Below are 15,510 nucleotides of genomic sequence, written 5' to 3' on the forward strand. Positions count from 1 at the left end.
ATATTGCTTCTTCAATGTTCTTCAGTTTGCTACTTTTTATCCAATATTAGTACATTCTTCAGTTGTTAAGTTTGGATTAGTTTTCAGCTAACACAAGTGGAATTTTTCAAGGGGTGGTGAATTATACCCCTACTCCATTTCCCAAGCCCCCTCCACTCAGCTTTGATCTTATGGATCACATCTTGTCATATCCATTGGGTTGAAATGTCCTAAGAAGAGAGCATTGGTTCAGTAACTGCTTCCTTCCTGAGGCTGCTGTGATTTCTGGATTGTCTGGGCTTCTTTTGAAATTCTTATATGGCAGTTCTCTTGAACTTTCTTCCATAATTATCCTTCACACAAACTGCATTGGAGGGGTTGTGAAATGACATGTCTCTCTTTTACTCTGGGCCTTTTTTCTAAAATCAGTAAAATACACAGTTCTTGTATCTTTGGACCAATCAAGCCTCTGTTTTAATTCTATATAGTTATTAATTTTGGTCACTGCATATGCCCAAATCAGGGTCTATACACAAATCCTTGGCCTTGAAAGTTTTATAGCCCCAGAGGAACAAAGATTAATCATAATTATGTTATCTTCCTGAAAATCTCAGACCATGCTTCCTTTTTAAGAGCACAGATGATTCCTGAAGCAACAGGAAACAAAGCTGAGAAGTTTTTGAGCATTGCCTTTTCTTTGCCATTGTCCGGGAAAGGGAGTATGGCTCTCCCAAGACTGTCCAAATCATTTTCCTATCAGGTGACTTAAGTAACAAATGTTCTTCTCAATTCTCGTCTCTTTTCTTTCTTGGCAAATATGATTTCACCATTCAACTCCCCTTGCACACAATAGCTCACGCCTTCCTTTGAGCTCCCGCCACCCTCCAGGTGGCTGTGCTATCATATTTAACACGTTGCAATAAAATTTGGCACGAGCCTCTTCTCCACTGTAGACTCTGATCTTCTCCAGGTCAAGAGGCATGTATTATTCATCACTGATGAATAGCATGGCAAATAGAATGCACATAGTTTTTGCTTAGTAGGTGTATGTTGAATGAATGAATACTAGTCATGTAACATGAACATTGTAACATGTAGCAAGAACATTGACCATTGTATGACACAGTAACCATGTTGCTCTCATATTGGAAAGAGTTGTACTTCTCTTGAACTACTGTGTGTGTGTGTGCATGCATGCGCACGCATGTGTGCATGCCTCTGAAACATCTGCTGGAAAAAGCACACTGGAATGAATGTATAGCTCATTTTTAGCAAATAGTACTTTGATACCCCACTCCTGATGCAGTCTTAGTTTATTTTTTATTTGCCTCGTTTCTCTCATTTTTATTTTATATTATGTAGATTATATGTCTTTATAAACTACTTAAAAAACTTTTAGGAACATTAGTTAAACTTTCGTATTTTATAGGAATAATAAAGAAGCATAAAGAGGGTCCAGTACCTCTTTGCTGAGGAGGAAAGTAGGGGAAAAAAACACCCTGAGAATGCTATTTACTATTACCCAGGTATTGAAATAACATGATAGGCAGCTTATTTACAAAGCTGCCTCAGCTGCCAAAGAAAATGTCTTCCAAGGACAGTAACATAGCTGTGAAAATTACAGCTTAGTCATAACAAAGGAGACCACTGTGATGGCATGTGTTCCTTTACCCTTCAAAACAGCAACCATAGGGAAACACATCCCTAAGCAGTTAGGCAATCTACATCCCAACATGAAGACTTCATCACACCTGACCTTTCTGTGGTTTTAAACCTAGGATTTAGTGCAAACAATTTTGGGTTACCTCAGCAGTACCAATTGAAGATTTAAACATATATTTTTTAAAGATTGCATGTCTGTCTTAGCTTTAAATGACTAAATATCGACCCAGAGCCTTAACTTTTTTTTTTTTTTTTTTTTTTTTTTTTTTGTGGTACGCGGGCCTCTCACTGTTGTGGCCTCTCCCATTGCGGAGCACAGGCTCCGGACGCACAGGCTCAGCGGCCATGGCTCACGGGCCCAGCCACTCCGCAGCATGTGGGATCTTCCCGGGCTGGGGCATGAACCCGTGTCCCCTGCATCAGCAGGCGGATTCTCAACCACTGCGCCACCAGGGAAGCCCCCTTAACATTTTTTTGTTTAATTTTTTTATAATTAACTTACACTATATATTAGTTTCAGGAATACTGCGTAGTAATTCAATATTTTTATACATTACAAAATGATCACAATAAATCTAATAACCATCTACTACCATACAAAGTTATTACAATACTATTGCCTATATTTCCTATGCTGTACATTGCATCCTTGTGACTTCTTTATTGATATTTTATAACCGAAGTTTGCCCCATTTAATCCCCTTCCCCTACTTCACCCAGCCACTCCCCGTGCCTGGCAACTACCAGCTGTTCTTTGTTTCTATGAGTCTGTTTCTGTTTTATTATGTTTGTTCATTTGTTTTGTTTTTTAGATTCCCTATATAAGTGAAATCATATGGTATTTGTCTTTCTCTGTCTGACTTATTTCTTAACATAATACCCTCTGGGTCCATTCATGTTGTCATAAATGGCAAGATTTCTTCTTTATAGTTGAGTAATATTCCATTGTATGTGTATGTGTGTGTGTGTATATACACCACATCTTCTTTATCCATTCATCTGTCGATGGATACTTAGGTTGCTTCCATATCTTAGCTATTGTAAATAATGCTTCAGTGAACTTTGGGTTGCATATATCTTTTTGAATTACTGTTTTCATTTTCTTGGGATAAATACCCAGAAGTGGAATTCTTGCTGGGTTATATGGTAGTACTATTTTTAATTTTTTGATTCAAGTCACTGCTATGGGTGTTAAAGGAAATGCTTGCTCTTCTGAGAAATGGTGCTGGACCTTGGGCTATAGGTGATGATGACTTTGTGGATAAGCTTGCTATGACAAAAAAGTCAGTGATATTAACCAAATACATGAAACAATCTGAATACAGTTAAAGGCCACATATAATTTCTATTCACAAGTTCACATTACAGTGTTTCAGCAAAGTAATTTAACCAATTCACGTGCTAAAGTGAATGGTAACGGCTGTCCTTTATTGAGTCTTTACCACATGCTAGGCATTGTGCTAAGCACTTTAAGCAAGTTAATCTAATTTAATTCTTATAACACATTTATGAAAAAAATAGATTTTATTCATATTTTATAAACAAGGATACTGAAGCTCAGAGAGGTAACTTCACTTGCCCATAGTCACACAGCTATTAAGTAGCAGCTGAGGTTCAAAGCCAGGCCCATCTGATTCAGAGTCCACATCTGTAAGCACTTCACTTTCTCACTCCCTGTTTTGTGAAATCATCATATTCTTCCTGCCTTCCATTTAGAATGTCCCAGACAGTAGTGGGTTTTAATGCATTTTCACCCATAATCAAAGCCAGTTAGATTAGTCTCTGTTTTTAGTGATAACAGGCAGCAGAATCTTCAAGCAAGCGTGTGATTTAGAGGAGATAATATCTCCTGACTCCTCTCGCCACACACCTGAGTAATAGGCCGTGACATTTGGTCAAGAACAGCCTTGACATTTGGTAAGATTTTATCATAAAAGTACATGATACACTCCCAGACAGCATGTATATCACACTCTTGCATTTTCAGCATGTTTTAAAAATTATTTCCATTTTGTGGCACATGGAACTTTCATTTGAAGAAAGAGAGAATAAGAAATAAAGAAGAGAATACACTAGTATACCATCATAAAGGGAAGTTTTTCAAGACTTTAGCTGGCCCAGATCTACATTTAAGAAGTTTGGCTACAATGAAAAAGTTAAGAATTTTAGCCAAAAAAAAATCTTTACTGCATGTTAGATCATGATATTTTCTAATTAAAAGAAATTCAGAAAATTCATGAAGGAGATAGCCTTAATTTTTTTAAGACAGGTTTTGGACTATTTGGGTTTTTCTCATACATTCATGATTATGCTCAGAAATTAATATTACTCTGCTGTTCCCATTTCATTTCACTGCCCTGAAATCCTGTTGTTGAAATTACAGGACTTGAAAATAACAGGAACATCCTGTTGTCAAAAATAAATTCCTTAGGATAAAGTATTAATTCAACTGAAGCCAATTTTTTTTGGAGGGTGGGAAGTTCCTCAGTGGGAGAGGAGCTTATGAATGACAGAGTGCCATTCACTGCCCTTTCTTCATATCTTTGGATTCACTGGCCTTTTTTCCTATCTTTGCTATATCTCTAAATGATATTTATTCTTTTGTATGAATATTTATATGTTGCAAAAACTTAATATGTGGTGTCATTAAAAACTTCCATGAGAGGGATAAGTAAGGTCTAAGCTGCTTGGGTCACTACTATTGAGTATTATATTCAGAAATATGCATGTTTATTGTTTCATTCTATGATTTATTTAGTAGTCCCCTAGCCCCTGGGAATTCATATGCAAGGTAAAATAAAACACTGGGGACACTTCCTAAAAAAGGAATTTTTAGATTATTTGCAGAATATGGCCCCTGAAAACATTGGGGTTATTTTTCTTGAGTCTGACTTATGCTTTGGACCCTCATTTGGAACACCGACTTAGGAGTTTAGACAGTCAGGTTCTGGGCAGGCCTCAGAAGTCCTTGGTTCTTAGGTTCTTCACCCATACAGCTAGAGGGAGGGTGGAATGACCTTTATTATTTCTTCTAGTTTTAAGATTCTATGAAGAAAAAATGCCTTCGTGAAAGGAGGAGGTACAGTTATCTTTCTGGTGGACGGGTCAGGTTGATGGGACATTCACAATGCCTTGCTTTCTGATAGTCAACATTGGGAGTCCTTCAGCAGTCACCCCATCCAGACTGTGGGCTTCCCAGTGGCTTGAAACTCTCCCTCTTCTAGAAAACCATCAGCTAATTGGCCTTTTCCCTCCAGAACTGTTTGCCTTCTCCTTAGAGGACAGCAGGTAAGAAACCATCTGTTCAAATGCCTAGAGAAGCCCCTGAACCCAGCTCTGTCTCCTGCTGCTGACACTTCTGGACCAGGCCTGTTTGTCAGCCTGTGGCAGTGCAATAATGTTATGTTGGACTTCCTTGAGGGTTACCTACCTCTTTTTGAATGACCGACCCATAATTACCTTGACTTTTCAAGTTGGAACCAAGTTTTAACAACTGGTTTTGCAGAAACACAGATGAGTCATGTGGAAAAGCTGCAAGGGGAAAGTTTTCCTCTTTCCCCTCTTGCAGAGCCTCTGTGGACAAAGGCAGATCATCTTATTTGCATGACTAAATCACACTAAGTATCTGCTGATTGGCAAGGAATTCCAGAGGGAAAAAGCTGATTATCAAATCCCACCTCTTCCATGAAGTCTTCCCTGACTACCCCAGTTTAAAGACTTTTCTATCGTTAAACTCGTACTATTCAGCACTTTTCTCTAACAGATAAAAAAGGTGCTGGGTGTTCACACTTCCCTCTGTACTAAAAAAAGAACAGTACAAATTCTTTTTATTCAAATACAGGTTAAGTCTTGTATAGACATAAGAGGATTGGGGGCTTAGTAATGGATGATATACATATATATAATCATAAATATCTTTATTGAGCACCTACAGTGTTCCAGGCTCCCATCCAAGAGCTTTACATTCAGTTCTCACTCCGCTCTTATGAGGCAGATGCTGTTGTTCACTCCATTTTATTTTTTAGGAAACTGAGGTATAGAGAAGCTCAATACTGGCCCAGATCACAGAGTCAGTAAAAGGTATACCTAGGATTGACTCCAGACAGTCTGCTTCCAGAGCCTTCATTCTTAACGGTACACTCTTTTTTTTGTAGGCAGTATTATCCTGATCCAGTAAGAGACTTTTTCCTCCTCTGTCCTTCTTCCTGCACATAAATTGTCAATAGCAACATCATTTTCTTTTGAGAAAATTCTCTACATAAATCATAAAGGAAATCATTTTATACCTATGTATCTGGTATCTAGTGTAAGACTTTCCAACTTCGGACTTTCAAACGTTGCTTCTACATCTGCATGATCTAATCCTTAAGATTTCAAAACTTCAAGGAAAGTGAAATGTGTCATTTCCCATCAAAGCTGGGGATTCCCCTTAGAGTGGACAGAATTTTGGCCTCCATTTGCTTCCGTTTTACTTTCCTTTTCTGAAATTAATCCATAAATTCTATCTCCTTTCCCCCAGATATTTTGGCCTGTATTTCTTAACCATTTAAGCATTTATTAGATATCCCTCACATGTTGGCAGTGTATTATGGGATTTTATAATGTTCTCTCATTTTTACATTGTACTTCTCTTGCTCCAAGACCCTTCAGGGAAGAAGTTATGCCTTTTACATTTGCTAAGTTTCCAGCTGTAACTGTGACAGTGCAGGAGGTATAAAAATACTCAATAAATATCCATTAATTGTAGTATCATAGACCAGCTGTAACAACCACTCAGTATGAACATATTAAGGGTGTTTAGATATCTTAAAACACATCTTTGATGTGCTAACCCATTACTCTGAAGACCAACATCCTTAAATATTTGTTCAATAAAAAATTCAGCACATCAGATTGAATTGAACTCAGCAACAGAGTGAGTATTGGAGTTGAGACATAACTATGTTTTCTACAACTTGACATAATGACCTTGAAATAATTGACGTTATCACCTCATCTACTTAACATTATCCTGTTCTCTCAATAGTTAAAAGTTAACACTGTTGTTTCCAGGATTAAAATTTTACAGAAAGCACAAGGAAGTGTATAGTGTATTTTAAACAGGGTATGACTAACTTCAATTAACAATTTCTTAGTGATTTTAAGTCAATATTTAGGAACATTACTTATTGCAATGTGTTATAAATGTTAATATGAGTATAAATGATACAAGATGTGGGTATGACTGAGCATTCACTCCTACAGGGAATGCTCTAGGCACTTTTTCTTGGAGTATCTGCAACTTTCACATAAAGCCAGAGAAATCTGTGGGCCTAATCTTCCGGACAGTGTAATGTGGCTACTGTTCAGTAGTATATAGTCGATTAAAAGTTAGATTATCCTTCTACCAAGTGATTTTACCCTTTTGAAAAACGAGTACCATTGCTCTCAGGATTTTTTGCCACTTGAAACACCTATATCATTAATAGAGTGGCCACAGTGACACTTGTAAGCATAGACATGCACTTCTACCTTTCTCATAATTTCCATGGGCTCTAAATGAAACACTACAAGTGTGTTCTAAGACTGTGGAGGGAGAAGTACTCCAAAGTCTACAGAGTCTTGATCAGGAAAAGAAGAGGATATTTATGCTCTCATGAAACATAGCCCCTAACTTCTTCTAAACTATCCCTAAATGTTTTGAGTTTATTGAAATCACAGATTCAAAGCACAAACAATAAAAAATTGTATCTCCAACGTCAATCTAAGATCAGAAAGTATGGGTACTTTGTCCTGCCTGTGGGATGAGGGATTATCTCACCTGAATCTGCTTTCTTCACTGTCCAGTTCAATCTGATGTGCTGAATTTTTTACTGAACAAATATTTAAGGATGTTGGTCTTCAGAGTAATGGGTTAGCACATCAAAGATGTGTTTTAAGGTATCTACACACCCTTAGTATGTTCATACTGGGTGGTTGTTAGAGCTGGTCTATGATACTACAGTTAATGAGTATTTTCTGAGTATCGTTCTCCGTAATTGCAATTGTGAATGAAGATAGGGGGTGCAAAAAGATAAATATTTCTTGGACTTTAATCTTGTATTCCCATGGTCACCTCTATCACCTTTTCAGATTCAAGAAGGGGATAGGATTAGTCAGAAAAAAACTTTTTAGCCATCCATTCAGAGGCTTGGTAAGCAAGAGGTTAAGGAGGACACCTTTGAATGCTCTAGGGCAATGACATTTTCCAGTACCTATCAGTTTTGTTTTATGAGGACATAGAGCATTAGTACATGCAAAAAGTAACGAGTCAGACCTTATTCTGATTAAATTCTGAAGGGGCTTGATTCACTGGAACCTACCTGGAGTGCAGTCGACAAGCACTGTCCACTGGACGGATTTCAACAGTATCATCAAGTTGTTAAGGGGACAGACTGCTCAGACTTGAGTTTCTTGGAAAAAGAACAAAAAGAAAAGGTCATTGGGGGGTACCATGAGTTTTAAGACTGTTTTTTATCAATCCTTTCTATGCTGTTAATACTTTAAGTTTTTAATGAGCTAATTATGTACAGTACAAGGCTGCATTTTAGTGTATGTAGTATATCTGACTACTTCAAAATTTTAGGCAGTTTAATATTCAGTGAATCAGAATATCTGCTCCTTTTGAAGTAGATGAAACAGTATTGCTTGGATATGTCCACATTTTTCTTAGCTCAATCTTTTCAAGTAATATAAGCATGTCGATACATTTTAAATACTAAAAGGTGAGACTGATTCTTTAATCACTTGTCAATGCATAGAAGTAGATAGCAATGCTAACCATGGAGTAGATTTGAGCTCTAAAACTGGTAGACATGGCAGTGATATCGGCAGGAAATGAGGTGTAGTTGGACCTCAGAGGACCTGGAATTAAAATGCTGAAGACCAGACCACACTCTTCATCTCTCAGGGGCCACAGAGTCTCACTTCTTGTCGTGGTGAACATCTCAGTGCCCCTCCCAACCCTCGCCTCCCCCTGCCATTTTTCTATTCATTTATACTCTATATTCATTGTGTGTTTACTCCAAAATGGCTGTTTGCCCTGAACTTAGAATGGTTCTAGTGCCCACCACTAATTGGCAATTATCCATGTGAAATTCTCAAGAGCAAAAAACTGATTGGCTCAGCTCAACGTTTAGAGCAGAGTCACCAAGTTATAAATCAGGGGCAAGCCAGAAGAATGGCTGTCTTTGGGTCAGGTATCCATCTCAGAGCTAGTCATCTGTATTTGGGTGATCTGTGGGTGGGGTGTGAGGATAGAGGTATATGGAACACAGGCTCTTCCAGAACCCTTGAGCAGTGTCAGCAGTTATGGAACATGTCTATTGTGCCCACAACTAACAGAACCCTTATTCCTTCAAGGGTTGTTTAGATGCAGCGGATTATTTACCTCCCATCCACACCTGTCACAGCCCAGCACTCCCCTTCTTGTTTTGTTCCACCGGTCTGCAGATCGCTTGTGTCCTCTCTCACTTTATTCGCTCTCTCTCTCTCTCCTTTTCTGTAAACAGAATGTTCAGGTTGCTAATCCCAGGCTTCTAAATGTGACAGAAGCTAATTGCCAGGCTTCTAAATATGACGGATCTCTGCTTCTCTATCCCTTTTGCTTCCTGCTGCTTTTCTCTCTCTGGTTCTTCAGGCTGCTGTGACCACCATGTGCTGCAAAATCTCTGGGCCTGATTCTCCTTTTGGGGTGATACTTGGCTTCACTGCCAAATAGATGTAAAGATTAGTTAATTTTGTTAATTACTTTAAGCTACTTTATGCCTCAGGAGTGCGCTAGAAGAGTGCTTCTCCAACTTTTCAATGTGCACATGAAACACGAGGGGATCTTGTTAAAATGTAGTATCAGGAGCTCTGTCATGGAGTGTGAGATTCTGCATTTATAGCAAACTCCCAGGTAGTGTTGATGATGCTGATGAATTAACAATGCTTTGAATAGAAGATTAGATTGACTTATTGTAACTATGATCTCCTTGATGGGAAGGACTGTGCCTTAGGCATCTTCATCTGCCCTTCCGTGTCCAGCACCATACCTGATACAAATGTTGCTTGGGTTTTGATTAAACTAAGCACACAGGAAATACAGGATTTTCTATGCCTACTTTTTTAAGAAGTGAGTGGTTTCAAAGACTGCTAAAAATCAGTGAAATAAATAAACATTTCTTAAGGGTCTGATTATGCAAAGGACTAGGAGAAATATTTTTAAAATTACAGTCCAAGTCCTCAAAGAAACACTGTCCTACTAACTCTAATATGTCTTTGCTAGAATTGTGAAATAATTTTAGAATTGTAGGGGTAGCAGAATGAGCCTATTTATGTTATAGCATTTGACCTCATATACTTTGTGTCATTTTTCCATACGTACAATGAGGCTAAGGGGACTGTTGTGATATTTATGTGTGATTATACATGTAAGGATTGAGTTTCATGCCTGGCACATAGTAAATGATCACTGCTAATACTGTTAGTAGTGGTAGAAGAAGTAGAAACAGTAGTAGTAATATTTAAGATTGTTTTCATTACTAGCTAATTCAGTTTAAGAAAATACTTTGCTCTTCCTCTCCTTCTCTAAGTCCATACATTATCCTAATATGAAATTTCACTTTGTAGGGCTTATCTGCAATTTAGTCTTAATATTGTTCTTGTTTAGAGTTTAAAGGAAAATGAATTTTAGAATTCAGTTGTATGCAGTACAACAGAAGGACTTCTAGAAGAGTTTATTTTCCTAACTTGCAGCTCGTTAAGCAGTTATTTTCTCTTCACTCCAATGTCTTCATAAATTTATTCCTGAGAAAAAAATGAATGTGCTTAAAGGGCTCTCTCTAAACCTCTCCAGTCATTTTGGATGTGACAGGAAATGCACACATATACACAGAAATACATGCATACATACATACAAACATACATAAATTCACAGGTGAACTAAAAGTGTGTGTTAGATAATAACATCATCTTTGGAAAGAAAGTAAATTGAGCGGGCAAGGAAAGGAATATTGAACTCATAAGTATTGGCTTAGATATTATTTATAAGCATCCACATAATGAATAACATCTGTATTCTTCAACTAATAGGGCCAGTACATTGATGTATTGTACTTTCTACACAAAGTAGAACTCAGTTTGCAATAAGTGGACAATTCTTGATTCATCATACATTTTAAAATTTCTGGAATAAAACTGACAGACCATCTCTTTTTTTCCCATATAAAGTAGGGCATCACCATGAGTTTCCATGTGGAAAAGAAAAAGCTGGTTGGAGCGGCAAATGTAACTGTGACATAGGTGCCATCATTAAAGAAATTTCCCCTCCTGGGGGAGGTTGGCACATGAGCCTATGAGTCATAACTATTATCATTGTCTTGTTGAGGAGAAGTACTTATAAAGACCTTAGAAACAAACATCTATTATTCTAGTTCCCTTTTCATTACCTATGTAACCCAGATGTAACGCACATGTCAGCTGCCTGGATTGCTTCATGTCCTCCAGTGCGCCAGGGTCAACTTGTTCTCTAAAATATAATTTAAATGGACTCAAATTACAGTTTCACGTACAGGGAGTTCCCAGCATCTCTTCCAATATTTTTAGCAGTTGTAAGTGAAGCTTTTGTCTCTCCTGGACTCTTTGCTTCTGAGACCCTCCTTATGCTGATTTCATACAAGAATAAAAAAAATTGAAATACCTTATACCACCCACATAATTTTTTTTAATCAAGTTGGGTAATACAAGTAGAAACACTTCAATAAATATAAAGAGCTACCTGGGCAGGGTGGGGAGAGGGGGTAATAATAACCTTACTAAATGAGAAAGTGAGGGGCTTCCCTGGTGGCACAGTGGTTAAGAATCTGCCTGCCAATGCAAGGGACACGGGTTCGAGCCCTGGTCCAGGAAGATCCCACATGCCATGGGGCAACTAAGACCATGCGCCACAGCTACTGAGCCTGCACTCTAGAGCCCGCAAGCCACAACTACTGAGCCTGTGCACCACAACTACTGAAGCCTGCATGCCTAGAGCCCATGCTCCGCTACAAGAGAAGCCACCGCCATGAGAAGCCCTCACACCGCAGCAAAGAGTAGCCCCTGCTTGCCACAACTAGAGAAAGCACAGGCACAGCAATGAAGACTCAATGCAGCCAAAATAAATAAATAAATAAATAAATATTTTTTAAAAAAAATAAATTAAATAAATGAGAAAGTGACATAAGGCATTGTGAATGCTCCAGGGTAGACTTGAAGAGGAAAAACTGAAGATAGTCAAACAACATCTACTCATTTCATCTGGCTTAAAATAGAGAAAAAGATGAAGTCCTGGCAAGATTTTGAAATAAAGTAGGAGTGTCTGAGGGTTATAATAAGAAAGAAAATTTACCCATGAAACTTTAAAATGGAACAGCAAAAGTTAGTCATGTGATTACAAGAACCCAAAAGAATATTTAACACCAAAAGAGAGAAGGGTCACCAAAATGCTTTGAAGCTGGTTGAGCTAGTAATTACAAGGAACAACTTTCCTCGCCCTTTTTAAGAAAGCAAATCCACATGGCCTTTGTCTCATTTTCTGGTAACTGCCACAGCTGTCCTTGAAGCAATAGTTGCCAGCAGGTTAATCAGCTGCTTCCACAGCCCTGTGTATGCATAGTATTCAGTCTGCTTGTTTCTTACATTACATTGTTTTTCCAAGAATTTGTTCCCAGCCTTACTTCAGAAACTGTTTTGAACATGATATTCAGTTTCCTAACTCCCCACATCACTTTCATGTGATCTAATCTTCAGACTACCTGGATGTACTGTACATCTTAGTCAGTTGGACTAAAGAAAATTCTGGTTAGTGAGGCTTTTTTTTTTCTTTAAGGGTAGGGTATAGTTCATTTATCTTGGGAACTTTTAAATGTATGTCGCAAGTTTTATTCTACATCAGTAGAAATTCCATTCAGAAAAGATTGATCAGAAACTTAGAATACGTATTAGCTTTAAAGGAAAAGTTCAATGAGTATTTAAAACAAGGAAGTGTTAGTATATAAGGTAGAATGTAGAATGACATAGCCAGCTCCACCTGCATTCCGTGGCCCAAGTCACATGAGTAGGGACCCTGACTGCGGCCTGCGCTTGTGGGTTACCCTTTCAGCCCTGTCTCATTTGCAATTGTTAGTGTTTGTTGCAGGAGAGTTGTCTGACCCCCTAATCCCTAAGAGAGATAGTACACAAGGCAGAGAGTTTGTTGGAGGGAGACTGGGATGGAGTCACAGCTGGACAGGAGTGGGCGAGGGAAGCCCCTGCCGGACTGTAGTACCTGAGCAGGAGAGGAAGGCAGGAGGGGCTGCAAACAGGGCAGGCGCGCTGGGGGCCCAAGCCCTCCTCATTCATGATCTGGCCCCATGCTGACCAGGTGGAGGACAAACTTAGGGCACTCTCACCAGCCCGATGCTAATGAGAGGCCATGATTTGTAGGGCTCTGAAGAAACAGAGGGGAAAAGGGTTGCTTCAGGATTCGATAATTTTCCTGCCCCTTTCTCTGGAAGAATGGCCCAACATGGCCAAGTCACTGTACAAACAGGGAGAATTGCAAATGAGATTGTGAAGAGCTGTGACACTTTGGGAATTCTCCCCCTCTTCCCAAAGCCACTGCACACGTGACTGGTTACTTCTAACCTCCCAGAGGTCCACTTTGCCCAATTGATTTTTTGACCAGGATCGCACAGCATTCATTGAAGTCCTCCTTGCAGATGTTTTCCTCTAAAATAAAGGAAAGTTTTCAGGAAAGCACTTCAGATAGAGAGGTGAGAACCAAACATGGCCAGCCACCAGCAAGTGTAGATGGTGGAGAGCCAAACCTATACGCCATAACACTGTGTACAAAATGTTTATTATCCTAAAACAGCTCACAGTAGATTCGGTAATTATCCCCATTTTACAGCCTGACATGGACTTGTGATGACATTTTTCAAGATAAAAAATAAAACACTGAAGCCCATGTGACTTCCTTTGTCAGTGTCTGTGTTTATCTAAGCTGCTTTAAGCCAGCCTGTGGCAGTGAATCCATAATTCAGGTGAAAACAGTAAGAAATCATTTAAAGCCAATGTACATAAAAACAAGTAGCCAACATGACCCCTATTTTTAGTGCAGAAATATATTCAAGATCAAAGCCATTAATGTTTGCCTGTTTTATTTAATCACATGCCTTTTACCTGCAAGATGTGGGTCTTATGGCATACAAATGAGTGTACAGGGAAGGATTCAGGCTTTATGCTGTCCAAATTAAATTCTAAAAGCCAGAAAATTCATCATCCTGACATCTCTTTGCAGATGCAGAATGTGTGTTGAAATATCTCTTGAAATGTGTCTTGTTTACTTGAGGAATACATTTAGCAGATCATATTAATTAGAAATAATATCTGAGTAAAGTCTTTAATAACGTATCTCTTTTTAAACATAAAATCAAAGGGACTGATTTCCCAAGTTGCAAGAATGGGTGTTTCCCCTGATTACCTATAGTTTGGACTTTGAGGTTTTCTTCTTAATAAGTTATATTTTTTTCCTTGAGTTATTAGCATCCATTATTTTTGGCTATATTGCAGTCTAGGTTTGCAGATATTATGTATTAAAAAATGGAGGGGCTTCCCTGGTGGCGCAGTGGTTGAGAGTCCGCCTGCCAAGGAAGGGGACACGGGTTCGTGCCCCGGTCCAGGAAGATCCCACGTGCCACGGAGCGGCTGGGCCCGTGAGCCATGGCCGCTGAGCCTGCGCATCCGGAGCCTGTGCTCCGCGGCGGGAGAGGCCACAGCAGTAAGAGGCCCGCGTACTGCAAAAAAAAAAAAAAAAATGGAGAAGTTGGGGAAAATATTTCACAAGAGACATTCTCTACTATTAAGATTTCTTATAAAGTATTATTGCCATTTTAAGTTGTAGGAGGTGTGTCTTCTATAAGAATACCTCAGAAGCACAATTTTAGATACTGAGAACCTATTTAACAGTCCTCCATTTTGAGATTTTTTTGTGAAAGATTTTATATGAACAAGATGATTTTTATAACCCGTGAGTAAAATCTTCCAATTACATCTCTAAGACCATTTTCCGTGGAATTTCAGTATTACCGAAATATATAAATAATGTTAAGTTTACATTAAACCTCATTGATCTAAATAAACTCCAGTAATACTAGATACAGTTATGCAGTATAGCTTCTAAATGGAAAATTGTCATCATTTTCAAGAGAATGAATGGCTCTAGGGAAATGTACAGCTTAGGAATGACAAAACTGTCATTCAAGCAGAGAACAAAATTGTGGAAATTACAGAGTTGAGCCCTGGGAACCCTCAAATTAGCCTTTAAACAATACCTTCTTCAAACTAGTGGTTACCAGTGGGGAGAGGGAAAAGGGAAAGGCAATATAGGGGTAGAACTATTAGGTATAAAAGAGATAGGAAGTAAGAGGTTATACTCTTCGGTATAATGTAAGCTACAAGAGAATATTGTACAACACAGGGAATATAGCCAATATTTTATAACAACTATAAATGGAGTATAATCTTTAAAAATTGTGAATCACTATCGTACACCTGTAACTTACATAATATTGTACAACAACTATACTTCAATAAAAAAGTTAAAAAAGATAAAAGAAAACAATACCTTCCCTCATGTGGTCCCTAGTGAAACCGTGGTCTCATTAGACGAAGAAGACAGAGCTGGAAAAGCAAGTAGGCGTTTCTGAAATTTGTTTGGCCGTAACCTTTTTTGAAGTTTTCTGAGCACCTCAGGATATGCATGTTCCATGGAACCTACTTTGTGAAGCAGTGGGTTAGATTTAGTCATGTAGCCTCTACTCAAACAGAGCTCCAATTTGGCAAGCCAGA

General features: G+C 38.5%; 1 protein-coding gene across 1 annotated transcript in view; it reads left to right on the plus strand.

Annotated features, from left to right (window-relative positions):
• Nucleotides 1-15,510, plus strand: part of ADGRV1 (adhesion G protein-coupled receptor V1) — a 525,892-nt gene that overhangs the window by 422,286 nt on the left and 88,096 nt on the right. The window lies entirely within an intron of this gene.

This window comes from Mesoplodon densirostris, chromosome 3 (assembly GCF_025265405.1).
Source record: "Mesoplodon densirostris isolate mMesDen1 chromosome 3, mMesDen1 primary haplotype, whole genome shotgun sequence".
In the NCBI taxonomy this organism is placed as follows: Eukaryota; Metazoa; Chordata; class Mammalia; order Artiodactyla; family Ziphiidae; genus Mesoplodon; species Mesoplodon densirostris.